Genomic DNA, 27806 nt, shown 5'->3' with positions numbered 1-27806 from the left:
GTAAGGCAAGTCCTGAGAAGTCAGCTGAATGGGAAGAACAAGGTCCGGGCTATCAACACCTACGCCCTGCCGGTCATCAGATACCCCGCTGGCATAATAAGCTGGCCAAAAGAGGAGATAGAAGCCACTGACATCAAGACAAGGAAGCTCCTGACAATGCATGGAGGGTTTCACCCCAAATCCAGCACCCTGAGGCTGTACGCTAAGTGGAAAGAAGGAGGCCGAGGACTAGTGAGCGTCAGAGCCACTATCCAGGATGAAACAACAAAGATCCTTGAGTACATCAGGAAGATGGCCCCGACTGATGAGATGCTTAGTGAATACCTCAGGCAGCAGAAACCCGAGAAGGAGGGCGAGGAAGAACAGGAACCGTCATGGAAGGACAAACCCCTAGACGGTATGTACCACCGGCAGATTGAAGAAGTGGCTGATATCGAAAAATCATACCAGTGGCTGGACAAGGCTGGACTGAAAGACAGCACACAGGCACTAATCATAGCAGCACAGGAACAAGCTCTAAGTACAAGATCAATAGAGGCTGGGGTCTACCACACCAGGCAGGACCCCAGGTGCAGGCTGTGCAAAGATGCCCGTGAGACAGTCCAGCACATAACAGCAGGGTGTAAGATGCTAGCGGGCGAGGCATACATGGAACGCCATAACCAAGTGGCTGGCACAGTGTACAGGAACATCCGTGCCGAGTATGGGCTGGAAGTCCCAGGATCAAAGTGGGATACACCCCCAAGGGTGGTCGAGAATGACCAAGCCAAGATCCTGTGGGACTTCCAGATCCAGACTGACAAACTGGTAACGGCTAACCAACCGGACATAGTAGTGGTGGACAAACAGAGGAAGAAAGCCATAGTGATAGATGTCGCCATCCCAAGCGATGGCAACATCAGAAAGAAAGAACATGAGAAGCTTGAGAAATACCAAGAACTGAAAGAGGAGCTAGAAAAGATGTGGAAGGAGAAGGCAACAGTGGTCCCCGTGGTAATCGGAACACTTGGGGCTGTGACCCCTAAGCTGGGAGAGTGGCTCCAGCAGATCCCGGGAACAACATCCGAGATCTCTGTCCAGAAGAGCGCGGTCCTAGGAACAGCTAAGATACTGCACAGAACCCTCAAGCTCCCAGGCCTCTGGTAGAGGACCCAAGCTTGAAGGAGTAAGACCGCCCGCAAAAGGGGGGCGAGTGGGATTTTTTTTTTTTTTTTTAATATATATATATAGAGAGAGGGGTGCGGTGGCGCAGTGGGTTGGACCACAGTCCTGCTCTCCGGTGGGTCTGGGGTTCGAGTCCCGCTTGGGGTGCCTTGCGACGGACTGGCGTCCCGTCCTGGGTGTGTCCCCTCCCCCTCCGGCCTTATGCCCTGTGTTGCCGGGTTGCCTCCGGTTCCCCGTGACCCTGTATGGGACGAGCGGTTCTGAAAATGTGTGTGTGTGTGTGTGTGTGTGTGTGTGTGTATATATATATAACACATCTGTGGCTACAAATTGCTTCCTTACCAAAAATGAGAACCCGTCAGGGCTACACCGAAGGTACTGCTGCAAATGCTTGACAGTGAAAAAGTTCCCCATCTCAAGGACATAAAAAAGCGGGAAAACATATAGACACGCGCAGGAGAGGACAGTATGTGGAAAGCTCATTGAATGTGTTTTTTTTTTTTCTAATTACCTTTAATTGAATAAAATTAACTTGGATTTAAACATAGCCAGTACATTTTTAAATTAATTGAAAAATATAAGTAGTATTAAATTACATATTAAAATCTATTAAATAAAGGAAATAGCTATATGTACTTGTACTTGTACTACTATATGATATTTGATAGATGATGGCGCCGCGGATGGCCGCCTCGGTGTGGAGCTCCACAGTTGTTTTAATGTTTTTGTTAGTTTGCCCTGTTTTTAGTTATACTCCGACAATCAGCTTTACCAGGGAAGAACTGCTGAACATTCGGCAGTACACACCACCCGACATTTTACCGGTTTTCGACCATTCTGACGTTTTGCTGGACATTGTAGTCGGAGGTGCAGCGGCGCTGCTCAAGCGCTCCAAGCGCTCCAAGACGCGCAAGCGCGGAAAGCGAGCCGGCGCGCTTGTCAAGCTCCGAAAGCGCGGCTTTAGAACAGCGCTGCCTAGTATCCATCTGGCGAACCTCCGCTCCTTACCCAACAAAATGGACGAACTTTTCCTCCTGTCCCAAAGAAACAAGGACTTTTTAAACTCTGCTGCTCTGTGCTTCACGGAAACCTGGCTGAATGAAGCCATCCCGGACAGCGCGCTACATCTGCAGGGCTTCCAGCTGTTCAGAGCGGATCGCGACGCGGAATCAGCGGGGAAATCACGTGGCGGTGGGACATGCTTCTACATCAAGGAAAGGTGGTGTACAGATGTGACAGCGTTGAAGAAGATGTGCAGTCCCGACCTAGAAGCGCTCTTCATCAACTGCAAGCCTTTCTACTCGCCGCGGGAGTTTTCCTCGTTCATCCTCGTAAGTGTTTACGTTCCACCGCAAGCGTGCGTGAACGCAGCGCTGCAACAGCTGGGCGACCAGATCACTGACACAGAGCAACAACACCCGGACTCTGTTATAATCATTCTCGGGGACTTTAATAAAGCAAATCTCTCCCGTGAACTGCCAAAATACACACACACACACACACACACACACACACACACACACACACACACACACACTTTCAGAACCGCTTGTCCCATACGGGGTCACAGGGAACCGGAGCCTACCCGGCAACACAGGGCGTAAGGCCGGAGGGGGAAGGGGACACACCCAGGACGGGACGCCAGTCCGTCGCAAGGCACCCCAAGCGGGACTTGAACCCCAGACCCACCGAAGAGCAGGACTGCGGTCCAACCCACTGCGCCACCGCACCCCCTAACTGCCAAAATACAGACAGCATATTACATGTCCCACCAGAGACAGTAATATTTTGGACCACTGCTACACCACGGTAAAGGATGCATATCACTCTGTTCCACGGGCAGCTTTGGGGCTCTCTGATCACTGCCTGGTTCATCTTATACCGACCTACAGGCAGAAACTGAAATCAGCTAAACCTGTAATAAGAACTGTTAAAAGATGGACTGGGGAAGCAGAGCAGGACTTACAAGCCTGCTTCGAGTGCACTGACTGGAGTGTTTTTGAGGCTGCTGCTAGCGATCTGGATGAGCTCACAGACTCTGTAACATCATATGTCAGTTTCTGTGAGGATATGTGCATCCCTACCAGGACTCATTTAACATACAACAATGACAAACCGTGGTTCACTGCAAAACTCAGACAGCTTCGTCAGGCCAAAGAAGACGCCTACAAGAACGGGGACAGAGTCTTGTATAAACAGGCCAAAAACACACTGGCAAAGGAGATCAGAGTGGCTAAGAGAAACTACTCTGAAAAGCTGAAGAAACAGTTTTCAGCCAATGATCCTGCGTCGGTGTGGAAAGGCATGAAAGACATCACAAATTACAAGACACCACCCCCCGGCACCGTGTCAACTCAACAACTAGCCGACGATTTGAATGAGTTTTATTGCAGGTTTGATAAACCCTGCCTCACACCCTACACCCATTCAGACCCTCTCTCCACCAATCACTTAACAACTCAAGTAACCCCCACCTCCCCCCCTCCTGTACCTTTGATCTGCGAAGAGGAGGTGCGTCGGGTCTTCATCAAACAGAAGACAAGGAAAGCACCAGGCCCAGACGGTGTCTCACCGGCCTGCCTAAAAACCTGTGCTGACCAGCTGGCCCCTATCTTCTCAAAGATCTTCAACAGATCACTGGAGATGTGCGAAGTTCCTTCCTGCTTCAAACGCTCCACCATCATCCCCATCCCAAAGAAACCCAAGATCACAGGACTTAATGACTACAGACCTGTCGCCTTAACATCTGTGGTCATGAAGTCACTTGAAAAACTGGTGTTGGACTACCTGAAAGACATCACTGGACCCTTGCTGGACCCCCTGCAGTTTGCTTACCGAGCAAACAGGTCTGTGGATGATGCAGTCAACATGGGACTGCACTACATTCTGCAACATCTGGACAAACCAGGGACTTATGCGAGAATCCTGTTCGTGGACTTCAGCTCAGCCTTCAACACCATCATCCCACACCTCCTCCTGTCCAAATTAACCCAACTCTCTGTGCCCACCTCCATCTGTCAGTGGATCACCAACTTTCTGACAGACAGGCAGCAGATAGTGAGGCTGGGAAAATTCTCATCCGAAACTCGCACAATCAGTACTGGAGCCCCCCAGGGATGTGTGCTCTCCCCACTGCTCTTCTCCCTGTACACCAACGACTGCACCGCGAAAGACCCCTCTGTCAAACTCCTGAAGTTTGCAGACGACACCACACTCATCGGCCTCATCCGGAATGGCGACGAGTCTGCCTATAGACAGGAGGTCCAAGAGCTGGCTGTCTGGTGCAGTCATAACAACCTGGAGCTGAACACGCTCAAAACAGTGGAGATGATCGTAGACTTCAGGAGAAACACCTCAGCATTATCCCCACTCACCATCATGAACAGCACTGTGGCAACAGTGGAGTCATTCAGGTTCCTGGGCACCACCACACCATCTCACAGGACCTGAAGTGGGAGCCCCACATAGACTCCATTGTGAAGAAGGCCCAGCAGAGGTTGTACTTCCTTCGCCAGCTGAGGAAGTTCAACCTGCCACAGGAGCTACTGCTGCAATTCTACTCTGCAGTCATTGAGTCCGTCCTCTGCACCTCTATAACTGTCTGGTTCGGCTCAGCTACGAAGTCAGACATCAGAAGACTGCAGCGGATAGTTCGGACTGCTGGAAGAATCATCGGCACATCCCCCCCAGCTCTCCAAGAACTGCACTCGTCCAGAGTCAGAAAAAGGGCGAGCAAAATCATTCTAGACCCCTCACATCCAGGCCACTTCCTCTTCGAACCCTTGCCATCTGGCCGGCGCTACAGAGCACTGTGCACCAGGACAGCCAGGCATAAGAAAAGTTTCTTTCCTCAGGCCATCTACCTCATGAACACCTAAATCTCTCACCTAGAGAGTAAACCGTGCAATACATAATGCTATTTATATTTATAACTATTTATCACATTTCTCCTACACTCCCTTGCATTTGTATCTAGCGACTATTTTTGTACTATTTTTGTATATTGGGTACTTTATATTTTTTAATATTTTTTGTCCCTTGCTCGCGTGCTCTATCTTCTCATCTGTGTCTTGTCACTTTCATTCTGTCTGTGCTGTGGTGGTTCCTGTCACCAGGACAAATTCCTTGTATGTGCGAACATACTTGGCAATAAAGCTCGTTCTGATTCTGATTCTGATTCTGATTACTAGGGGTCAGAATCATTTTTTTCAGTGTTCCGAGATCGGGCGTATTCAGGGTGGTATGGCCGCAAACGAGCACGAGCGCCGTGTGCGCCCTACTTGTAGCTGCTGTACAATAATCGTGCTTCCAGGTGGGTGCCCCGACTTGGAGCCTGAAAAAGTGACGGGTGGCGGAGAGCGGTTTCTCGCGTGCGAAACAAAGCAGAGGGGAAAATAAAATAAAAATAAATAATGAAATCAGTTAATGATAAAGTTATTATTATTTAAAAAAAAAAAAAAAAAAACATGCTCGCAGCACCTGGTATTGCCAGGCAGTCTCTCATCAAAGTACTAACCAGGCCCGACCCCGCTTAGTTTCTGAGCTCGGACGAGATCGGGCGTATTCAGGGTGGTATGGCTGTAAGCGAGCGCCGTGTGCACCCTACTTGTAGCTGCTGCTCGTGACAGGCTCACGCAAGGAGCGCTCGAGCATGCGGCGCATGCTTGGGCTTTGGCCACACGAAGCGGAGCGCACTTTTGCCTCTCTCTTGTGAAAACTCACGAGAGTCCAATGAAAAGTGGTCATGACTATCAGTATCTACTGCGATCGATGTCACGTATTAAAATCACCCACCAAGCAGGACAAAAAGAGACTCAAGAGAAGAATAAACAGTTGTGAATAAACTCCTGGAGTCACAAAAGTGTTAAACACGGGGAATAATTAAAATCCAATGAAATCCTGCTACAGAAATGAAACATTGAAGAGTGACTGTTTCCAGACAATAATCATGCTTCCAGGTGGGAGCCCCGACTGGAGCCTGAAAAAGTGAGGGGTGACGGAGAGCGGTTCCTCAGGTGCGAAACAAAACAGAGCAAAAAATAAAATAAAAATAAAAAAGTTAATCAATAATAAAATTATAATTTAAAAAAAAAAAATCCCTCACTGCTCTGGAGTCAGAGAGTGCATGGCTGTGCCTTACACATCAGAACTTACATTGCTACTCAAAGGTGACACTACTGCATACACACTTCCAACCTTACAGAGCCTCAGATCAACACTGAACATTACACCTGGACAGGGACTTGAACCCTGGACCCTCAGATTAAAAGTCTGATGCTCTACCAACTGAGCTACCCAGGCTCTTAATATAATGGGGGCTGGGCGTGGTGGAAGGGCTCGTGTGATCTGGGGAACTCCAGACCTACATCGTCAGGAACACTACGCTCCTCGTAGGGTTTCCCAAGGCGAACAGGTCTGGAGTGAAGATCCAGACTAACACGATCCGAAAACCTCCATGGAAAAGGTAAACACGAGATCGTTTACCCTGCCCGGAATAGCGTCACCGGGACCTACCCCTGGAGCCAGGCCTGGGGGTAGTGTTCCTAGGCGAGCGCCTGGTGGCCGGGCAGCCCACGTACCCCGGCCGGGCTCAGCCCGAAAAGGCATCGTCGGGGGGCCATGTGGGCCCACCACCTGCAAGGTCCGGCATGGGGGTCCGGTGCAATGTATACCTGGCAGCGGGAGGCGGCGGGGTGGCGCATGGCGTCGTAGCCCCTCGCGACGGAAACTGGCTCTTGGTACGTGGAATGTCACCTCGCTTGGGGGGAAGGAGCCGGAACTGGTGCGGGAGGTTGAGAAATACCAACTGGATATAGTTGGGCTCACCTCCACTCACAGTGTTCGCTCTGGAACCAAACTCCTCGACAAGGGGTGGTCCCTCTCCTACTCAGGAGTTGCACGAGGCGAGAGGCGCCGGGTGGGCGTGGGGATACTCACAAGCCACCGGCTGGCTGCCATACAGTTGGAGTTTGCCCCGGTGGGCGAGCGGGTCGCCTCAATGCGACTTAGGGTCGCAGAGATGAAGACTTTGACTGTTGTGTGTGCACTTATGCACCAAACAGCAGCTCAGAGTATTCGGCCTTCTTGGAGAAGGTGGGTGGGGTTCTGGACAGGGCCCCACCTACACACTCCATAGTCCTGCCGGGGGATGTCAACGCTCACGTTAGCAATGACTGGAAAATCTGGCGGGGGAGGGTGATTGGGAAGAACGGCTTGCCCAATCTGAACCCGAATGGTGAAATGTTATTGGACTTCTGTGCTAGTCGTGGCTTGTCCATAAGAAACACCATGTTCAAACGCAAGGATGCTCATAAGTGTACTTGGTACCAGAGCACCTTCCGGCCCTCACGCAGAATGCCCTCCTCCTGACCTCGGCCGTGCCTTGATGTGCTGCCAATGAAGACCACAAGCGGGTGCGGGGGGCAAGGCGCAAGCTCGGCGGAGTCCAACAGCCACGCTGAACGGGCTTAACTTGATGCCGAGTGTGCGGACGCGGCTCTCGCTCGGTGTGTTGCGAAGGCCGATTGACCCGCAGCAGTGGCCCCGGCACCCCGTACTCCCGAACTGCCTCGCGTGGAATTTCTCGGCGAACGCGGCCGTAGGCCTCCTCCAAGTCCACGGAACACGTGTAGACTGGATTAGCGAACTCCCGTGCCCCCTCAGTTATCGGCGGGAGGGTAAAAAGCTGCTCCGCTGCTCCACGGCCCGGATGGAGCCCGCATTGCTCCTCTTCAACGTGAGGTTCAGCTGTTGGCCGGAGCCTCCTTTCCAGTACACTGGCAAAGACTTTCCCCGGGAGGCCGAGAAGTGCGATACCCCGATAGCCGGAACACGCTCTCCCGTGCCCTTTCTGAGAGACGGCGACCGCCTGCCCAGTTTGCCAATCCAAAGGCACCGTCCCCGATGTCTGTGCAACATTGCACGGGCATGTCAGCCATGACAGGCCCCACAACATCCAGGGCTCTAAGCAGTTCCGGGAAAATCTCGTCCGCCCCACCCCGGTGCTTTGCCACTGTGGAGCTTTCCAACTACCTCAGCGACTTCCACCAGGGAACTGGACTCTGATATGGCGATAAGGATAGGAATGGGAATAGGAATAAGGATGGGGGGCTTAGGGTCAGAGAGAGGGTTGAGGAAAGGGATAGGGATAGGTGCAGGGTTAGGTTTACAGTTAGGGTGAGGGTTAGGGATAGGCATAAGGATAGGGACAGGTTTCGGGTTTGAGGTTGGGTTGAAAACAGTGACAGGGATAGCCGCAAAGTGACCGTTTGTTCTGGGAAAGCGATTCGGATAGGGTTAGGGTTATGGATAAGGATATGGATCGGGCGGTCCACGAGGGTGGCCAGGGCTTCCACCAGGGCCCGGCGCTCTGCGAGCCGGACCGCTACGATCGCGTCCAGCGACTCCTGCTGCTGCAGCTTGCATCCATTGGAGAATGCGCTCCAGCTGGTCTCTGTCCGTCTCGCCGGCTCCCGGGTTTCGGCACGACCGCAACAGACGAGGCAGGTGACCACGGACGCGGTGCCCGTCTGCGAAGGGGTTTTGTTCAGTCACGGATCAGGGAGAAGGAAGGGGATGGAAAAGGGGGGGTAGGAGGAAACTGGCAGGATGGGCTTCGTGCGGGTCGGGGGGGGGCTAGGGCCCTTGGGTCGGTCCGGGCGGCATCACCTCTGGGCTCGGGTTCGAATTCGCGCTCGTGCTCATCTGCGTGGATCCGCTCTCCTCCTCCGTCTCTCTCCCTCACTGCTGGGCACAGGGGAAGAAATAGGGAGTGCAATCAACCCCAACTGCGAATGCCTCGTCCCCATCTCCGCCCCCTTCCCCGGCCGCCTCGGCGTGCTACATATGCATTTGTATGAAGGTGGTCAAAACAAACGCAGGCAAGCGGAATTACATTTCGAGGTGGAATGCCTGAGTGAACGTGTAAGAAGTCTTTAGTCTAGATTTGAAGGCAGAAACAGACGGGGCATTTCTGACGGTAACTGGCAAAGTATTCCACGGTTCAGGCGCTCAGTAGCGAAAGGCACGACCTCCTACTGAGGTCTTATTGATCACAGGCACTTTAAGGTAACCTGCATCCAGTGAACAAAGGTATCATCCTGGGATATGAGAATCAATAATCTCACAAAGGTATGCAGGAGCAATGCCATGTATTGCCATACAGGTCAAAAGTAGGATTTTATAATTAAGTCTAAATGCGACCGGGGCCAACGTAACGATTTAAGTAGCGGTGTCATACGGTCGTACTGCCTAGTTCTAGCGACAGCTCTTGCAGCAGCATTTTGTACCGACTGTAGCCTGGATACAGTATCGTATGGACAGCTCGATAATAAAGCATTACAGTAGTCCAGCCTGCTTGAAACAGAAGCACGAACCAGTTTCTCAGCATCCCAGCTGCATAGGAATCGCCGTAACTTAGCTACGTTTCTTAACTGAAGGAAGCACGACTTAGTCAAAGCACTTACATGAGATTCAAATGACAGCTTCCCAAATCCTTGACACAATCTGTACGCTTGAAGCTAATAGCATTTGTTGTAAAAGACTGGCGTGATTATGTCGAGAGTTTTGCCATCGCCACCCACCACAAGTACCTCTGTTTCACTGGCATTTAGAGATGCAGAATTTTTTTTTTTTTTTTTCCTTTTTTTTTTTTTTAAAACTCATCCATAATTCTATACTGGTACAACAGTTAGCTGGAGACACCACGTGTGACGGATCATCAGGTTTAAACGATACATGTAGCTGCGTGCCATCGGCGTACGGATGGAAATTCACATTGTGCTTGCGAATCATGTCAGCCAATGGTAACAGATAGAGTGAGAGCAGTAATGGCCCCAACACAGAGCCCTGCGGCACACCATACTTGAACCATAGTTGAGATGAAGGGGGTGCAGTCAACAGATTTTAGTACAAAATTGCTCACGGTTGGCTAAATATGAGTCAAACCGCTTCAGAAGGGTGCCTCTTAGGCCAACCGGGTTTTCAAGTCTACTCAGTAGGATGCCATGGTCTGCGGCACTCGAGTCCGGCACTTACTTTCTTACTTATGCCTACAACCCCTCTTGGGGCATAGGCCGTCAACAAGGGCTCTCCAGGCATCTGTGTCCTGGGCCAGTTCTTCCAGTTTTCCCCAGGTGTGGCCCATCCTCTTGGCTTCTGCATCCAGGTGGCGTCGCCATGTGTTTTTTGGCCGGCCTCGAAAGGTTGCTATGATGATGCGTGGTCCATGGGCCTCCCATCCGGTGAGAGCTCTCTGGGCTGTCTTATTTAACACCAGAGCCACACCTTGGGTGTGGGGGGCGTTGTCTTCCTCGTGTCCTGAAAACAGCAGCATTTCTCCCGATGATAGCCTCTTCTGGCCTGAGCCAGTCCACCGTGACTCGCTGATTCCCAAGATTGCAAGTCTGTATGCCCTCATTTCTGCGGCCACCTGTGCCGCCTTTCCAGCTTCGTACATGGTCCTCACATTCTAGTGGGGACTGGGTCTAAAGGACAGGTAGTACCTTTCACAGAGCGAACTAGCACGGTAGTTTCCTCAACGTTTATTACGTCGAAGCTACCGAGACGGTGCGGACAACTAATGTTATCATACCCAGAAGAGCTTATGCTGGCTAAGAGCGAACTAGAGGGCACTATGGATTCGTGGATATTCTCTAATTTCTTATTGAAAAACAACATAAATTCATCATTAGTAATGGTTGCAGAATTGCACTGTTTATTATCTTTGCGTTTATCAGTTGAGTAAGCGATGGCATTAAACAGGAAGCGAGAGTTCTTCCGATTTTCATCAATTAACTTTGCATAGTATTCGGATCTGGCGTGAAAAAATGCTTTTTTTTTTTACTTATTAATTTATTTTTTTAAGACAAACGGACCAGGCTATGTAACAAACGTTTAGCTTAGTTGAGCGCCATCTACGCTGTAATTTACGACATTCTAACTTTATTGCATGAGTTGATTCGTTGAACCACGGTGAGTTTCTTACAGTTCGAATAAGTTTAGCTTTTGGTGGGGCTGCAGAGCCTTGGGCGAATATCTTTGCTCGTTCCAGAACATGAGCTTCTAATGTAATCAACAATTTTAGCAGTAGTGTTTTCGTCAGCATGCCGCACAATTTTGGTCTTACTGTGGTCGGACGGCACCGGCACGCGTAGATCAAAAGTTAATAGGAAATGATCAGAAATAGTCTTGTTTCAAGGAATAACATTAACACGATGAACATGTGTGCCGTAGGTTATGACGGGATCGAGCGTATGGTTACGGGAACGAGTAGTACCGTTAACAACTTGAGTAAAGCCGACGGAGCTTAAGAGAGACTTAAAACTGTTAGCGAGAGTATCCGATGACGCGCCTATATGAACACTGAAATGACCCATCAAGATAATTTTGTCATGAGTGATGACTAAATCGGTGATAAAGTTACTGAATTCCTCGAGAAAGGAGGAGTACGGTCTAGGTGGACGGTAGAAAAAAGGAACAAAGGTATGTTGGGTGTTGACTTGAAATCTAGCTCTAGAACGTCAAACGAGGTAAAATTATCATGATTTCTCAGTGTTATTAGAATCAGCTTTATTGCCCAGTATGTTCACACGTTGAGAGGGTTTGGGATTCCGCTAAGGGTGTCCCCTGGACACCTCCCCTTTGGGGCTATACCAGGCACGGCCAACTGGGACAAGAGCCCAGGATCGGCCAAGGACCCGTCGGAGAGGCGGCATCTCACCGCTGTCCCAGGTGCAACTGGGGATTCTTCAGCTTGAGCTGGAGAAGATTGCAAAGGACAGGTACACACTACTCTCCCCCACAACCCTAGAAGGGCAAGCAGGATGCAGCGCTGCAGGTTTAACAGCAGCATAGCAAACACAGCTCAGGTAGGACTCACAAGAGCCTCATCAGGGAATCAAACCCCAGTCTCCTACATGAGAGGCAGGGATACACACCACTATACTAATGAGGAGGCAGCTGCAGGTGATTTTTCTATTTCTTGGTGCCACTCCAAAGCACTCCCTGGGAGCGCGTCAGCCTCCCCAAGCTGGGTGCTGGGTCAGGATGGCCGAGCGGTCTAAGGTGCTGCATGCAGGTTGTTGTCACGAACCACGTTGCAGCTTCTCAAGTTCGCAAATGACGAGACTGACTCCTGGGTTTCTAATAAAACGTTACATTTAATTAAAATACCAACAAACATCCGTCGCTCCACTTGTACACTCTGAGGCAGTACACTCTGAGCCAAACTCTTCTTCTCTACTTCTTTTTTCATTTACGCAAAAGACCAAGGAACGTAATTAACGTATGGACATCTAGTGGCAGTTCTATAAATCGCATTTCAAATTGTACAATTAAACTCAATGCCAATCATTTCATCAGCAATTACAAGTTGACAACCAAATACAAACAACACCTTTCCACACAACATCAACAACACCAGCTCAAACAATAAAAATACAACATCCTCCCCCCCCCCCTTGAAGACCGTAACACCATCAAATTTCTAAAGGATATAAACGCTGAACAGGTCTTCTTAACACAGTCCCAGCTGGAAGATGCACAGTGCACAACCTCACACGTCCATCTCTGCCTGGGATCAGCTCCTTTATTATCCCAGTTTTCCAGATCTGTCGTGGCATTCGGTCATCTCCAACCAAGACCAGCTCTCCTTCCTTTAGCGGAGTAGGAGGGGGTATCTTATTGGCATGTGCAGACTTCAAGTCTAACAGATACTCCGTTCTCCATTGCTTCCAGTACTCATTCAGAAGCTTCTGACGATATTTCCATCTTCGTGTGAGTTCCTCTTTGCCAACGTTGGTGGCTTGACTCTCAATGTGGAAAGACGTTGGTGGTAAAGAAGTAAATCTTTTCCCAACAAGAAAATGTGTGGGTGTCAACGGTTGAGGCTCTTCCAACTCACTGTACACAAATGTGAGCGGCCTTGAATTGACTATCGCCTCCACCTCTGTCAACAACGAAGACAATTCTTCAAAACTCAGTGAAGCTCTCCCCATCACTCTTTTCAGGCTTGTTTTCACTGATCGGATTAACCGTTCCCAGAATCCACCCCACCAAGGTGCTCTTTCTGCAATGAACTTCCACCTGATGCCGTTTGAGGAAAAATATTCCAGAAGCTCAGGCTCTTTAATTGCCGCCCAGAGTTCTCTGAGATCATGATCAGCCCTTTTGAAGGTTTGAGCATTGTCTGAGCAGATGACTCTGCAGAGGCCACGCCTGGACACGAACCTTTTTTAGAGCCAGGAGGAATTTTTCTGTGGACAAGTCTGACACTAACAGGATACCTGCCCGGATCGAGGCCTGTTCTCCCGGAGGAGCTCAGGAGGAGACGCCGCGGGTGCAGAGCCGGTGCAAAGAGAAGAGCAAAGAGGAGGAGGTTTAAACCATCTGTCCCGTCGATCATCACCGGGAACGTGAGGTCTTTGGGAAATAAGATGGACGAGTTGTGGGCACTGATTCGGACCCAGAGGGAGTACCGGGACAGCAGCATTTTGTGCTTTACGGAGACATGGCTGCAACCGGACTTCCCGGAACACAGTGCCTCCATACCCGGCTTCAGGACAGTTCGGGCGGACAGAGACGTCAGGCTGAGCGGTAAGAAGAAGGGCGGTGGGATTGCAGTGTTTGTGAATGAACGGTGGTGCAATCCCGGACATATTACTGTGAAGGAACGTTTCTGCTCGCCGGACACCGAACTCCTAGCTTCGAGTATGCGTCCATATTATTTACCACGGGAGTTCTCCTCCGTCATACTGGTCGGGGTTTACATTCCACCATCAGCTGATGAGGCATCGGCATGTGACGCGGTACACACCACCATTGCTAGGCTACAGTCTCAGCACCCCGATGCTTTTGTGGCTGTTACTGGAGATTTTAATCATGTTAGATTGGACTCAATTCTTCCAACTTTTCATCAGTTTATTGATTGCACTACGTGGGAGAACAAAACATTGGATCTGTTCTATGCAAATGTTGAGGATGCATATACCGCCACTGCACTGCCCCCACTTGGTAGATCAGACCACAGTCTTATCCTTTTAACACCTCAGAATGTCCCTGCAGTTCAAAGGCAGCTTATTTCCACAAGGAATGTGAGGAGGTGGACTCAGGAGGCCAGTGAGGTCTTGCAGGACTGCTTTGAAACAACAGATTGGGATGTGCTCTGCAGACCACATGGGGACGACATCAATAACATCACTGACTGCATCACGGACTATATTAATTTCTGTGAGGACACTATCATTCCAACCCGGACAGTACGCTGTTTTCCTAATAACAAGCCTTGGATTACCAGTGACCTGAAGGGTTTGCTGAACCAAAAGAAGAGAGCCTTCAGGTCTGGTAACAAGGACGAGATGAGAAGGATACAGCGCCAACTGAAGGTGGCACTGAGGAAGTGTAAAGACTCTTATAGACAAAAGCTGGAGCATAAACTCCAGCTGAACAACGTGAAGGATGTGTGGAGGGGCATGAAGCAGATCACAGGATATAACATCAAAGATCGCCAGCAGGACGGCAGCCTGGACAGAGCCAATGAGCTGAATTTGTTCTTTAACAGGTTCAGCACTGGACCCCCTGCTGGCCCTCCCCACACCGGACCAGTCTTCACACCCTCTTTGTCACCCTCTTATGCCTTGCATCGTACCCACACCCACCCCCCACAGTGCACGTCTGACCACAACCCCCCAACTCCAACCCCCATGAATGTGACCATTGGCCAGGTGAGAAGACAGCTGGAGAGACTCCATCAAGGCAAGGCTGCAGGCCCGGATCACATCAGCCCCCGGGTCCTGAGGTCCTGTGCAGCCCAGCTGTCTGGCATCCTGCAACACATCTTCAACCTGAGTCTGTTGCAGGAAAGGATTCCGGTGCTATGGAAGACATCTTGCTTAGTACCGGTGCCAAAGATAGCCATCCCATCTGGCCCCAGTGACTTCAGACCAGTTGCCCTAACGTCACATGTTATGAAGGTACTGGAGAGACTGGTGCTGAAGCAGCTGAGACCACAGGTAAAATCTAGTCTGGACCCTCTTCAGTTTGCCTATCGGCCTCATGTGGGTGTGGATGATGCCCTCGCCTATCTGCTGCATCGAGCTCATTCTCACTTGGATGGTAGTGGCAGCACTGTGAGGATCATGTTTTTTGACTTCTCCAGTGCCTTTAATACCATCCAACCTCTTTTGTTGAGTGAGAAGCTGCTGGGGATGGGTGTCAGTGCATCTACGGTCTCCTGGATCTCTGACTATCTGTCAGACAGGCCTCAGTTTGTACGGCTGGGGAGCTTCCGGTCTGATGTTTTGGTTAGCAGCACAGGAGCGCCACAGGGAACTGTTCTGTCACCATTCCTGTTCACTCTGTACACCTCTGATTTTCAGTATGATACTGAACTTCTGCCATTTGCAGAAGTTCTCTGATGACTCTGCAGTGGTGGGGTGTATCAGAGATGGACAGGAGTTGGAGTATAGGCACCTGGTGGATAACTTTGTGGAGTGGTGCAGCAGGAATCATCTACTCCTAAATGTCAGGAAGACCAAGGAGATGGTCGTCGACTTTAGGAAGACAAGAACTGCAGTCAGACCCATAAAGATTCTGGGGGAGGAGGTTGAGACTGTTCAGAAATACAAGTACTTAGGTGTCCACTTGAACAGCAGTCTGGACTGGAAGGACCACACTGATGCTGTGTACAAGAAGGGAATGAGCAGACTCTATTTTCTGAGAAAGCTCAGATCTTTCAATGTGTGCAGCAAGATGCTGGAGATCTTCTACCAGTCTGTTGTTGCGAGTGCCATCTACTTTGCCGTGGTCTGCTGGGGGAGCAGCATCAATGCCAGAGATGCAGGCAGGGTGAACAAGCTCATCCGTAAGGCCGGTATCATCATTGGACAGAACATGGAGACGTTTGAGTCAGTGAGGAATAGGAGGTCACTGAACAAACTGCTCTCCATCATGGACACTCCATCCCACCCACTTCACAGCACGCTGCAGAGACAGCGAAGCTCATTTTCTAAAAGACTCATTCAGCTCCGCTGCCGTAAAGAACGGTTCAGGAAATCATTCCTACCATTTGCAATCGAGCCCCGCCCGCGGCCTCGCTCGACTTTGCTTTTCGAGCCACCGCGTGTTACCGAGCCATTCCTTCGTTTGTTGATCTATTTATTTATTTATTTTTGAGCCCGGCGTCTTCCAAATGTAACATTTCCCTTGGCCCGCCCGCCGGGCAGAGACGCTTCGAGGCGACGTGGTCCGCGCACTCTCGTTCGTTTCCCTGCGAGCTGGAGGCGACCTCGCAGGCGCGCCCGACTCCGCACGGGAAGGCTGCGCGTCGACGGGTTCTTGCGACCCTGCGGAGCGCGCTGCCATCCTCCGCTTGCGAAGGAACCCTGCAAATTCCGCGAGGCGCCGCTCGCCGAAGAGTGAGCGAAAGCCGCGCTTTTCCCGTGCCAGGTCGCAGGGCTCACGGCGCAAAAGGGAGCCTCCCTCCCACCCAGCGTGGGGCTCAAACCCACGACCCCGAGATTAAGAGTCTCGTGCTTTACCGACTGAGCTAGCCGGGCACACCTAACAAGGAAACAAGATGGCGGCGTGGTCAGATGCAGCGGCTGCTCCGGGTCCTAAAAACGGTGTTTTAATGTCAGTTAGTCTTGTCCCCTCGTCTTCAAAACCCTAAGCTAAGAGGCCTTTGTTTACTGCGGAAGCCAGACCCCGAGACCGCGGACTCGCCTAAGGCTGCTACCCGCACAAGGAGGTGCCGCAAGCGGTGTGAGAGGGGACGCAAACACGGCAAGCGCGGAGGCATACGAGCTAGGCTAAAGGCTAACCCCACAAGACCAGCTCTTCCAACAATCTTGCTGTCAAATGTACGCTCACTAGAAAATAAACTGGACCTAATTCGACTCTGCCGGACTACACAGCGTGAGACAAGGGAGTGCTGCGTGTTTGTTCTTACCGAAACGTGGCTAAACAACAACATCCCAGACTCCGCCATTCAGCTGCACGGGCTAACATGCTACCGAGCGGACAGAGATACAGCACTGTCTGGTAAGACTCGCGGTGGCGGCTTGTGTGTATATATTAACAAGGAATGGTGTAACAATGCTGTGTTAGTGTCAAAACACTGCTCGTCGCTGGTGGAGTTTATAATTGTCAAGTGCCGACCCTTCTGTCTGCCGAGGGAGTTCACAGCCATTGTCATCGTTGCTGTGTACATACCCCCTTGTGCAAACGCTAAGGACGCGCTTCGCGAACTTTACAGCGCTATCAGCGAGCAACAGACAAATAACCCTGACGGCTTTTTCATAATATCCGGTGACTTTAATCACGCAAACTTAAAGACAGTCTTGCCAAAGTTCTACCAACACGTGAACTTTGCAACAAGAGAAAACAACACATTGGACTTGGTTTACACAACAGTAAAAAATGCGTATAAAGCTGCACCCCGCCCCCATTTCGGGTACTCAGACCACATCTCTGTTATGCTAATTCCAGCATACAAACCACTTCTCAAACTTGCCAAACCAGTCCAAAAGCTTATCACAGTATGGCCAGACGATGCTACCTCAGCACTACAGGACTGCTTCCAGGACACAGACTGGAACATGTTTAAAGAGGCAGCCACCTACCATGACCACACAGACCTGCAAGAATACACTGAAACAGTGACTGCTTACATCAAAAAGTGCATTGATGATGTGACAGTCACCAAGACCATCACCACACGTGCCAACCAGAAGCCATGGATGACAGCAGAGGTCCGTGGGCTGCTAAAGACCCGTGATGACGCTTTCAGATCGGGAGACAAAGCAGTCCTCAAAACAGCAAGAGCCAACCTGTCCCGTGGCATCAAGACAGCAAAACGGTTATATGCACTAAAAATCAATAACCACTTCAGTGACAGCAAAGACACACGGAGTCTGTGGCAAGCTATTCAGACCATCACAGACTACAAGCCCCTGCCACAGGCCTGGGATGACGACACATCCCTCCCAGATGCACTTAATGAGTTCTATGCACGGTTTGAAATGCAGAATGACAAGTCTGCACACAAACTACCCACACCTCCCAATGACCAGGTGCTCTATCTGTCTCCAGTCGATGTTAGGAAGACCCTATCTAGGGTTAACCCACGCAAGGCTGCAGGTCCTGACAACATACCAGGCCGAGTACTGAGGGACTGTGCTGAACAGCTGACTGATGTCTTAACAGACATCTTTAACATCTCATTAAGCCAAGCAGTCGTCCCCACATGTCTCAAGTCCACCACCATCATCCCAGTACCAAAGAAGTCACCTGTGTCCTGCCTGAATGACTATCGTCCCATAGCACTGACCCCAATCACGATGAAGTGCTTTGAGAGGTTAGTCATGCACCATATCAAATCCAACCTCCCCAACACACTTGACCCGCTCCAATTTGCATACCGTCCAAACCGCTCTACGGACGATGCCATCTCCTCCACTCTCCACCTGGCTCTTACCCATTTGGAAAACAAAGACTCTTATGTTAGATTGCTGTTCATCGACTTCAGCTCAGCATTCAACACAATAATCCCACAACAGCTCATCAGCAAACTAAACCTGCTGGGCCTAAATGCCTCCCTCTGTAATTGGATCCTGGACTTTCTAACCGGAAGACCTCAGTCAGTCCGTGTCGGCCACAACACCTCCAGCACTACCACAATGAGCACAGGTGCCCCACAAGGCTGTGTGCTCAGCCCGCTGCTCTTTACGCTGCTGACCCCTCTCGCGAGCGTTTCACAAGAGAGGGGCAAAAGCGCGCTCCGCTCCTGTGCGGCCAAAGCCCGAGCCGCACGCTCCGGCGCTCTTCGCGTGAGCCTTTGGCGGGCAGCAGCTTCAAGTAGGGCGCACACGGCGCTGGCGCTCGCTTACGGCCATACCGCCCTGAATGCGCCCGATCTCGGAAGCCTAGCCGGGTCGGGCCTGGTTAATACTTGGATGGGAGACCGCCTGGGAATACCAGGTGCTGTAAGCTCTTCTTTTCTATGTGTTTTTTCCACCCTCTTTTTTAAATGATGATTTCATTTCATCATTCATTTACTTATCTATTCACTTATTTATTTTCATTTAATTATTTGTTTTCAGAACCGCTTATCCCATATGGGGTCACGGGGGAACCGGAGCCTACCCGGCAACACAGGGCGGAAGGCCGGAGGGGGAGGGGACACACCCAGGACAGGACGCCAGTCCGTCACAAGGCACCCCAAGCGGGACTTGAACCCCAGACCCACCAGAGAGCAGGACTGTGGTCCAACCCACTGCGCCACCTCACCCCACTCCCATGAAATGAAATCATCATTTAAAAAAGAGGGCGGAAAAAACAAAGAAAAGAAGAGCTTACAGCACCTGGTATTCCCAGGCGGTCTCCCATCCAAGTACTAACCAGGCCCGACCCTGCTAGACTTCCGAGATCGGACGAGATCGGGCGCATTCAGGGCGGTATGGCCGTAAGCGAGCGCCAGCGCCGTGTGCGCCCTACTTGAAGCTGCTGCCCGCCAAAGGCTCACGCGAAGAGCGCCGGAGCGTGCGGCTCGGGCTTTGGCCGCACAGGAGCGGAGCGCGCTTTTGCCCCTCTCTTGTGAAACGCTCGCGAGAGTCCGACGAAAAGCCGTCACGACTCCGAGCACGTGCGATCGGTGTGACACGTTGAAATCGCGCACCGAACTGGAGGAAAAGAAAGTCCAGAGAAGAATGAACGGTTGCGAATGAACTCCGGGGGAAACAAGAGTGTTTAACGCGGGGGGAGTTCAAATGCAGTGAAATCCTGCTACGCACACGAAGCAGCGGAGAAGGACTGTTTCCAGACAATGAGCGCGCTTCCAGGTGGGGACCCCGACTCGGAGCCTGAAAAAGTGAGCGGAGGCGGAGAGCGGTTCCTCGCGTGCGAAACCAAACGGAGGGGAAAATAAAATGAAAATAAATAATTAAATGAAAATAAATAAGTGAATAGATAAGTAAATGAATGATGAAATGAAATCATCATTTAAAAAAGAGGGCGGAAAAAACAAAGAAAAGAAGAGCTTACAGCACCTGGTATTCCCAGGCGGTCTCCCATCCAAGTACTAACCAGGCCCGACCCTGCTAGACTTCCGAGATCGGGCGCATTCAGGGCGGTATGGCCGTAAGCGAGCGCCAGCGCCGTGTGCGCCCTACTTGAAGCTGCTGCCCGCCAAAGGCTCACGCGAAGAGCGCCGGAGCGTGCGGCTCGGGCTTTGGCCGCACAGGAGCGGAGCGCGCTTTTGCCCCTCTCTTGTGAAACGCTCGCGAGAGTCCAACGAAAAGCCGTCACGACTCCGAGCACGTGCGTTGAAACAGACATTCCCTCAGCTTGCCAGCGAGGCAAAACTGTGATATACAATGCTCTCTGTTAAATATTCGTTCACCGACGAGTGAAGCTGCTCCAGTAAACGACAATCTTAAGTTACCAATCTGATCTAGTCTTTCTTACCGAAACCTGGCTCGGCGGGTCCGATGCGATTCCGCTAACAGAAGCCGCTCCGGACAGATATGATTATTTCCAGAAATCTCGTTCTGTGCGTCGCGGAGGTGGAGTTGGCGCACCTTGCAGTAATAGATTGCAAACAACACTGAGGAATCGTGATAATCTCACCTCGTTTGAAGTTCTAGAGCTAGATTTCAAGTCAAAACCCAACATACCTATGTTCCTTTTTCTACCGTCCACCTGGACCGCACTCCTCCTCTCTCTCTCGAGGAACTCAGTAACCGTATCAGCGATTCAGTCATTACTCGTGACAAAATTATCTCGATGGGCCATTTCGATGTTCATATAGACGCGCCATCGGATACTCTCGCTAACAGTTTTAAGTCTCTCTTATTATTAGTCTTTCATATTGATGAAAACACTACTGCTAAAATTGTTCATTACATTGGAAGCTCAGATTCTGGAACGAGTAAAGATACTGATCGAATGGCTTTCGGCTATAGTTCAGTGGTAAAATTCGCCCAAGGCTCTGCAGCCCCACCAAAAGCTAAACTTATTCGAACTGTAAGAAACTCACCGTGGTTCAACGAATCAACTCGTGCAATAAAGTTAGAATGTCGTAAATTAGAGCGTAGGTGGCGTTCGAGTGAACTAAACGTTTGTCACGCAGCCTGGTCCGATTGTCTAAGAAAATGGATTAATAAGTTCAAAAAAGAAAGAAAAAAAAACAAAGAAAGAAAGCACTTTCTCACGCCGGATCCGAGTACTACCGCAAGGTTAATTGATGAAAATCGGAAGAACTCTCGCTTCCTGTTTAATGCCATCGCTTGCTTAACTGGTAAACACAAAGATAGTAAACGGTGCATTTCCGCAACCATTACTAACGATGAATTTATGCTGCTCTTCAATAAGAGATTAGAGAACATCCACGAATCCATAGTGCCCTCTAGCTCGGCCTTAGCCAGCATGAGCTCTTCTGGGAATGATAATATTAGTTGTCCGCACCGCCTCGGTAGCTTCGGCGTAATAGCTGTAGAGGAAATTACCGCGCTAGTTCGCTCCGTGAAAGGTACTACCTGTCCTTTGGACCCAGTCCCCGCTAAGTTACGGAAAGCCGCAGTTTCCGCGCTCGCGGGACCTTTTTTGTTAGCATTGTGAATGCGTCGTTACCGAACGGCTGTGTTCCAAAAGCCTTTGAAATCGCCGTTATTAGACCCCCCTCCCCGCTAAAGAAACGGATTGTAATAACGATCCGGACTGTGATAACCCATGTAATTATAGGCCCATCTCCAGTCCACCGTTTTTATCCAAAATTCTAGAAAAGATCGTAGCTTCCCAAATTGTGAAATATCTTAATCACCATGACAAACGCGAAAAATTTCAGTCTGGTTTCCACACCGGTCACGGCACTGAAATGGTGCTCACGCATGTTCTCGGTGATATTCTCATGTCTTCCGATGCCGGTCAGATCTTTATTCTTGTGTTACCGGACTTGAGTGCCGCATTTGATACTGTAGACCATAGCATCCTACTGAGTAGACTTGAAAACCCGGCTGGCCTAAGAGGTACCCTTCTGAAGCGGTTTGACTCATATTTAGCCATCCGTGAACAATTTTGTACTAAAATCTGTTGACTGCACCCCCTTCATCTCAACTATGGTTCAAGTATGGTGTGCCGCAGGGCTCTGTGTTGGGGCCATTACTGCTCTCACTCTATCTGTTACCACTGGGTGACATTATTCGCAAGCACAATGTGAATTTCCGTTCGTATGCCGATGGCACACAGCTATATGTATCGTTTGAACCTGATGATCCATCACATGTGGTGTCTTCAGCTAATTGTTTTACCAGTATAAAATTACGGATGTGTTAAAAAAAAAAAAAAAAAAAAATCTACATCTCTAAATGCCAGTAAAACAGAGGTACTTGTGGTGGGTGGCGATGGCAAAACTCTCGACAGAATCACGCCAGTCTTTACAACAAATGCTATTAGCTTGAAGCGTACGGATTGCGTCAAGGATTTGGGAAGCTGTCATTTGAATCTCATGTAAGCGCTTTGACTGAGTCGCGCTTCCTTCAGTTAAGAAACGTAGCTAAGTTACGGCGATTCCTATGCAGCTGGGATGCCGAGAAACTGGTCCGTGCTTCCGTTTCAAGCAGGCTGCACTACTGTAGCGCTTTATTATCGAGCTGTCCATGCGATACTGTGTCCAGGCTACAGTCGGTACAAAATGCTGCTGCGAGAACTGTCACCGGAACTAGGCAGTGCGACCGTATCGTATGACGCCGCCACTTAAATCGTTACGTTGGCTCCCGGTCGCATTTAGGGTTAATTATAAAATCCTGCTTTTGACCCGTATGGCAATACATGGCATTGCTCCTGCATACCTTTGTGAGATTATTGATTCTCATATCCCAGGATGATACCTTTGTTCACTGGATGCAGGTTACCTTAAAGTGCCTGTGATCAATAAGACCTCAGTAGGAGGTCGTGCCTTTCGCTACTGAGCGCCTGAACCGTGGAATACTTTGCCAGTTACCGTCAGAAATGCCCCGTCTGTTTCTGCCTTCAAATCTAGACTAAAGACTTCTTACACGTTCACTCAGGCATTCCACCTCGAAATGTAATTCCGCTTGCCTGCGTTTGTTTTGACCACCTTCATACAAATGCATATGTAGCACGCCGAGGCGGCCGGGGAAGGGGGCGGAGATGGGGACGAGGCATTCGCAGCTGGGGTTGATTGCACTCCCTATTTCTTCCCCTGTGCCCAGCAGTGAGGGAGAGAGACGGAGGAGGAGAGCGGATCCACGCAGATGAGCACGAGCGCGAATTCTAACCCGAGCCCGGAGGTGATGCCGCCCGGACCGACCCAAGGGCCCTAGCCCCCCTGATCCGCACGAAGCCCATCCTGCCAGTTTCCTCCTACCCCCCCTTTTCCATCCCCTTCCTTCTCCCTGATCCGTGACTGAACAAAACCCCTTCGCAGACGGGCACCGCGTCCGTGGTCACCTGCCTCATCTGTTGCGGTCGTGCCGAAACCCGGGAGCCGGCGAGACGGACAGAGACCAGCTGGAGCGCATTCTCCAATGGATGCAAGCTGCAGCAGCAGGAGTCGCTGGACGCGATCGTAGCGGTCCGGCTCGCAGAGCGCCGGGCCCTGGTGGAAGCCCTGGCCACCCTCGTGGACCGCCCGATCCATATCCTTATCCATAACCCTAACCCTATCCGAATCGCTTTCCCAGATCAAACGGTCACTTTGCGGCTATCCCTGTCACTGTTTTCAACCCAACCTCAAACCCGAAACCTGTCCCTATCCTTATGCCTATCCCTAACCCTCACCCTAACTGTAAACCTAACCCTGCACCTATCCCTATCCCTTTCCTCAACCCTCTCTCTGACCCTAAGCCCCCCATCCTTATTCCTATTCCCATTCCTATCCTTATCGCCATATCAGAGTCCAGTTCCCTGGTGGAAGTCGCTGAGGTAGTTGGAAAGCTCCACAGTGGCAAAGCACCGGGGTGGGGCGGACGAGATTTTCCCGGAACTGCTTAGAGCCCTGGATGTTGTGGGGCCTGTCATGGCTGACATGCCCGTGCAATGTTGCACAGACATCGGGGACGGTGCCTTTGGATTGGCAAACTGGGCTGGCGGTCGCCGTCTCTCAGAAAGGGCACGGGAGAGCGTGTTCCGGCTATCGGGGTATCGCACTTCTCGGCCTCCCGGGGAAAGTCTTTGCCAGTGTACTGGAAAGGAGGCTCCGGCCAACAGCTGAACCTCACGTTGAAGAGGAGCAATGCGGGCTCCATCCGGGCCGTGGAGCAGCGGAGCAGCTTTTTACCCTCCCGCCGATAACTGAGGGGGCACGGGAGTTCGCTAATCCAGTCTACACGTGTTCCGTGGACTTGGAGGAGGCCTACGGCCGCGTTCGCCGAGAAATTCCACGCGAGGCAGTTCGGGAGTACGGGGTGCCGGGGCCACTGCTGCGGGTCAATCGGCCTTCGCAACACACCGAGCGAGAGCCGCGTCCGCACACTCGGCATCAAGTTAAGCCCGTTCAGCGTGGCTGTTGGACTCCGCCGAGCTTGCGCCTTGCCCCCCGCACCCGCTTGTGGTCTTCATTGGCAGCACATCAAGGCGCGGCCGAGGTCAGGAGGAGGGCATTCTGCGTGAGGGCCGGAAGGTGCTCTGGTACCAAGTACACTTATGAGCATCCTTGCGTTTGAACATGGTGTTTCTTATGGACAAGCCACGACTAGCACAGAAGTCCAATAACATTTCACCATTCGGGTTCAGATTGGGCAAGCCGTTCTTCCCAATCACCCTCCCCCGCCAGATTTTCCAGTCATTGCTAACGTGAGCGTTGACATCCCCCGGCAGGACTATGGAGTGTGTAGGTGGGGCCCTGTCCAGAACCCCACCCACCTTCTCCAAGAAGGCCGAATACTCTGAGCTGCTGTTTGGTGCATAAGTGCACACACAACAGTCAAAGTCTTCATCTCTGCGACCCTAAGTCGCATTGAGGCGACCCGCTCGCCCACCGGGGCAAACTCCAACTGTATGGCAGCCAGCCGGTGGCTTGTGAGTATCCCCACGCCCACCCGGCGCCTCTCGCCTCGTGCAACTCCTGAGTAGGAGAGGGACCACCCCTTGTCGAGGAGTTTGGTTCCAGAGCCAACACTGTGAGTGGAGGTGAGCCCAACTATATCCAGTTGGTATTTCTCAACCTCCCGCACCAGTTCCGGCTCCTTCCCCCCAAGCGAGGTGACATTCCACGTACCAAGAGCCAGTTTCCGTCGCGAGGGGCTACGACGCCATGCGCCACCCCGCCGCCTCCCGCTGCCAGGTATACATTGCACCGGACCCCCATGCCGGACCTTGCAGGTGGTGGGCCCACATGGCCCCCCGACGATGCCTTTTCGGGCTGAGCCCGGCCGGGGTACGTGGGCTGCCCGGCCACCAGGCGCTCGCCTAGGAACACTACCCCCAGGCCTGGCTCCAGGGGTAGGTCCCGGTGACGCTATTCCGGGCAGGGTAAACGATCTCGTGTTTACCTTTTCCATGGAGGTTTTCGGATCGTGTTAGTCTGGATCTTCACTCCAGACCTGTTCGCCTTGGGAAACCCTACGAGGAGCGTAGTGTTCCTGACGATGTAGGTCTGGAGTTCCCTAGATCACACGAGCCCTTCCACCACGCCCAGCCCCCATTATATTAAGAGCCTGGGTAGCTCAGTTGGTAGAGCATCAGACTTTTAATCTGAGGGTCCAGGGTTCAAGTCCCTGTCCAGGTGTAATGTTCAGTGTTGATCTGAGGCTCTGTAAGGTTGGAAGTGTGTATGCAGTAGTGTCACCTTTGAGTAGCAATGTAAGTTCTGATGTGTAAGGCGCAGCCATACACTCTCTGACTCCAGAGCAGTGAGGGATTTTTTTTTTTTTTAAATTATAATTTTATTATTGATTAACTTTTTTATTTTTATTTTATTTTTTGCTCTGTTTTGTTTCGCACCTGAGGAACCGCTCTCCGTCACCCCTCACTTTTTCAGGCTCCAGTCGGGGCTCCCACCTGGAAGCATGATTATTGTCTGGAAACAGTCACTCTTCAATGTTTCATTTCTGTAGCAGGATTTCATTGGATTTTAATTATTCCCCGTGTTTAACACTTTTGTGACTCCAGGAGTTTATTCACAACTGTTTATTCTTCTCTTGAGTCTCTTTTTGTCCTGCTTGGTGGGTGATTTTAATACGTGACATCGATCGCAGTAGATACTGATAGTCATGACCACTTTTCATTGGACTCTCGTGAGTTTTCACAAGAGAGAGGCAAAAGTGCGCTCCGCTTCGTGTGGCCAAAGCCCAAGCATGCGCCGCATGCTCGAGCGCTCCTTGCGTGAGCCTTTCACGAGCAGCAGCTACAAGTAGGGTGCACACGGCGCTCGCTTACAGCCATACCACCCTGAATACGCCCGATCTCGTCCGAGCTCAGAAACTAAGCGGGGTCGGGCCTGGTTAGTACTTTGATGAGAGACTGCCTGGCAATACCAGGTGCTGCGAGCATGTTTTTTTTTTTTTTTTTTAAATAATAACTTTATCATTAACTGATTTCATTATTTATTTTTATTTTATTTTCCCCTCTGCTTTGTTTCGCACGCGAGAAACCGCTCTCCGCCACCCGTCACTTTTTCAGGCTCCAAGTCGGGGCACCCACCTGGAAGCACGATTATTGTACAGCAGCTACAAGTAGGGCGCACACGGCGCTCGTGCTCGTTTGCGGCCATACCACCCTGAATACGCCCGATCTCGGAACACTGAAAAAAATGATTCTGACCCCTAGTAAGTAGTACATATAGCTATTTCCTTTATTTAATAGATTTTAATATGTAATTTAATACTACTTATATTTTTCAATTAATTTAAAAATGTACTGGCTATGTTTAAATCCAAGTTAATTTTATTCAATTAAAGGTAATTAGAAAAAAAAAAAACACATTCAATGAGCTTTCCACATACTGTCCTCTCCTGAGCGTGTCTATATGTTTTCCCGCTTTTTTATGTCCTTGAGATGGGGAACTTTTTCACTGTCAAGCATTTGCAGCAGTACCTTCGGTGTAGCCCTGACGGGTTCTCATTTTGGTAAGGAAGCAATTTGTAGCCACAGATGTGTTATATATATATACACACACACACACACACACACACACACACACACACACACACACACACACACATTTTCAGAACCGCTCGTCCCATACAGGGTCACGGGGAACCGGAGGCAACCCGGCAACACAGGGCATAAGGCCGGAGGGGGAGGGGACACACCCAGGACGGGACGCCAGTCCGCCGCAAGGCACCCCAAGCGGGACTCGAACCCCAGACCCACCGGAGAGCAGGACTGTGCTCCAACCCACTGCGCCACCGCACCCCTCTCTCTATATATATATATTAAAAAAAAAAAAAAAATCCCACTCGCCCCCCTTTTGCGGGCGGTCTTACTCCTTCAAGCTTGGGTCCTCTACCAGAGGCCTGGGAGCTTGAGGGTTCTGTGCAGTATCTTAGCTGTTCCTAGGACCGCGCTCTTCTGGACAGAGATCTCGGATGTTGTTCCCGGGATCTGCTGGAGCCACTCTCCCAGCTTAGGGGTCACAGCCCCAAGTGTTCCGATTACCACGGGGACCACTGTTGCCTTCTCCTTCC

At 50.9% G+C, this 27806-nt stretch overlaps 4 non-coding genes and 4 pseudogenes across 4 annotated transcripts; 3 read left to right on the top strand and 5 right to left on the bottom strand.

Annotated features, from left to right (window-relative positions):
* Nucleotides 1-5631: 5631 nt before the first annotated feature.
* On the bottom strand, nucleotides 5632-5750 carry LOC114912353 (uncharacterized; annotated as a pseudogene).
* Nucleotides 5751-6392: 642 nt separating this feature from the next.
* Nucleotides 6393-6465, bottom strand: trnak-uuu (transfer RNA lysine (anticodon UUU)). The gene has a single exon. It is a non-coding gene; the product is annotated as a tRNA-Lys (tRNA).
* Nucleotides 6466-16645: 10180 nt separating this feature from the next.
* trnak-cuu (transfer RNA lysine (anticodon CUU)) lies at nucleotides 16646-16718 on the bottom strand. Its single transcript has one exon. It is a non-coding gene; the product is annotated as a tRNA-Lys (tRNA).
* A 2325-nt stretch (nucleotides 16719-19043) lies between these two features.
* LOC114912351 (uncharacterized) lies at nucleotides 19044-19152 on the top strand (annotated as a pseudogene).
* A 359-nt stretch (nucleotides 19153-19511) lies between these two features.
* LOC114912341 (5S ribosomal RNA) lies at nucleotides 19512-19630 on the bottom strand. Its single transcript, XR_003798217.1, has one exon. It is a non-coding gene; the product is annotated as a 5S ribosomal RNA (ribosomal RNA).
* Nucleotides 19631-20195: 565 nt separating this feature from the next.
* LOC114912350 (uncharacterized) lies at nucleotides 20196-20304 on the bottom strand (annotated as a pseudogene).
* Nucleotides 20305-25833: 5529 nt separating this feature from the next.
* trnak-uuu (transfer RNA lysine (anticodon UUU)) lies at nucleotides 25834-25906 on the top strand. The gene has a single exon. It is a non-coding gene; the product is annotated as a tRNA-Lys (tRNA).
* A 644-nt stretch (nucleotides 25907-26550) lies between these two features.
* Nucleotides 26551-26669, top strand: LOC114912352 (uncharacterized; annotated as a pseudogene).
* The last annotated feature ends 1137 nt before the right edge of the window (nucleotides 26670-27806 follow it).

The sequence above is a fragment of the Scleropages formosus genome, chromosome 15 (assembly GCF_900964775.1).
Source record: "Scleropages formosus chromosome 15, fSclFor1.1, whole genome shotgun sequence".
NCBI lineage: Eukaryota > Metazoa > Chordata > Actinopteri > Osteoglossiformes > Osteoglossidae > Scleropages > Scleropages formosus.
The sequence above is the reverse complement of the archived record's forward strand: the minus strand, read 5'-3'. Positions and strand labels throughout refer to the sequence as shown.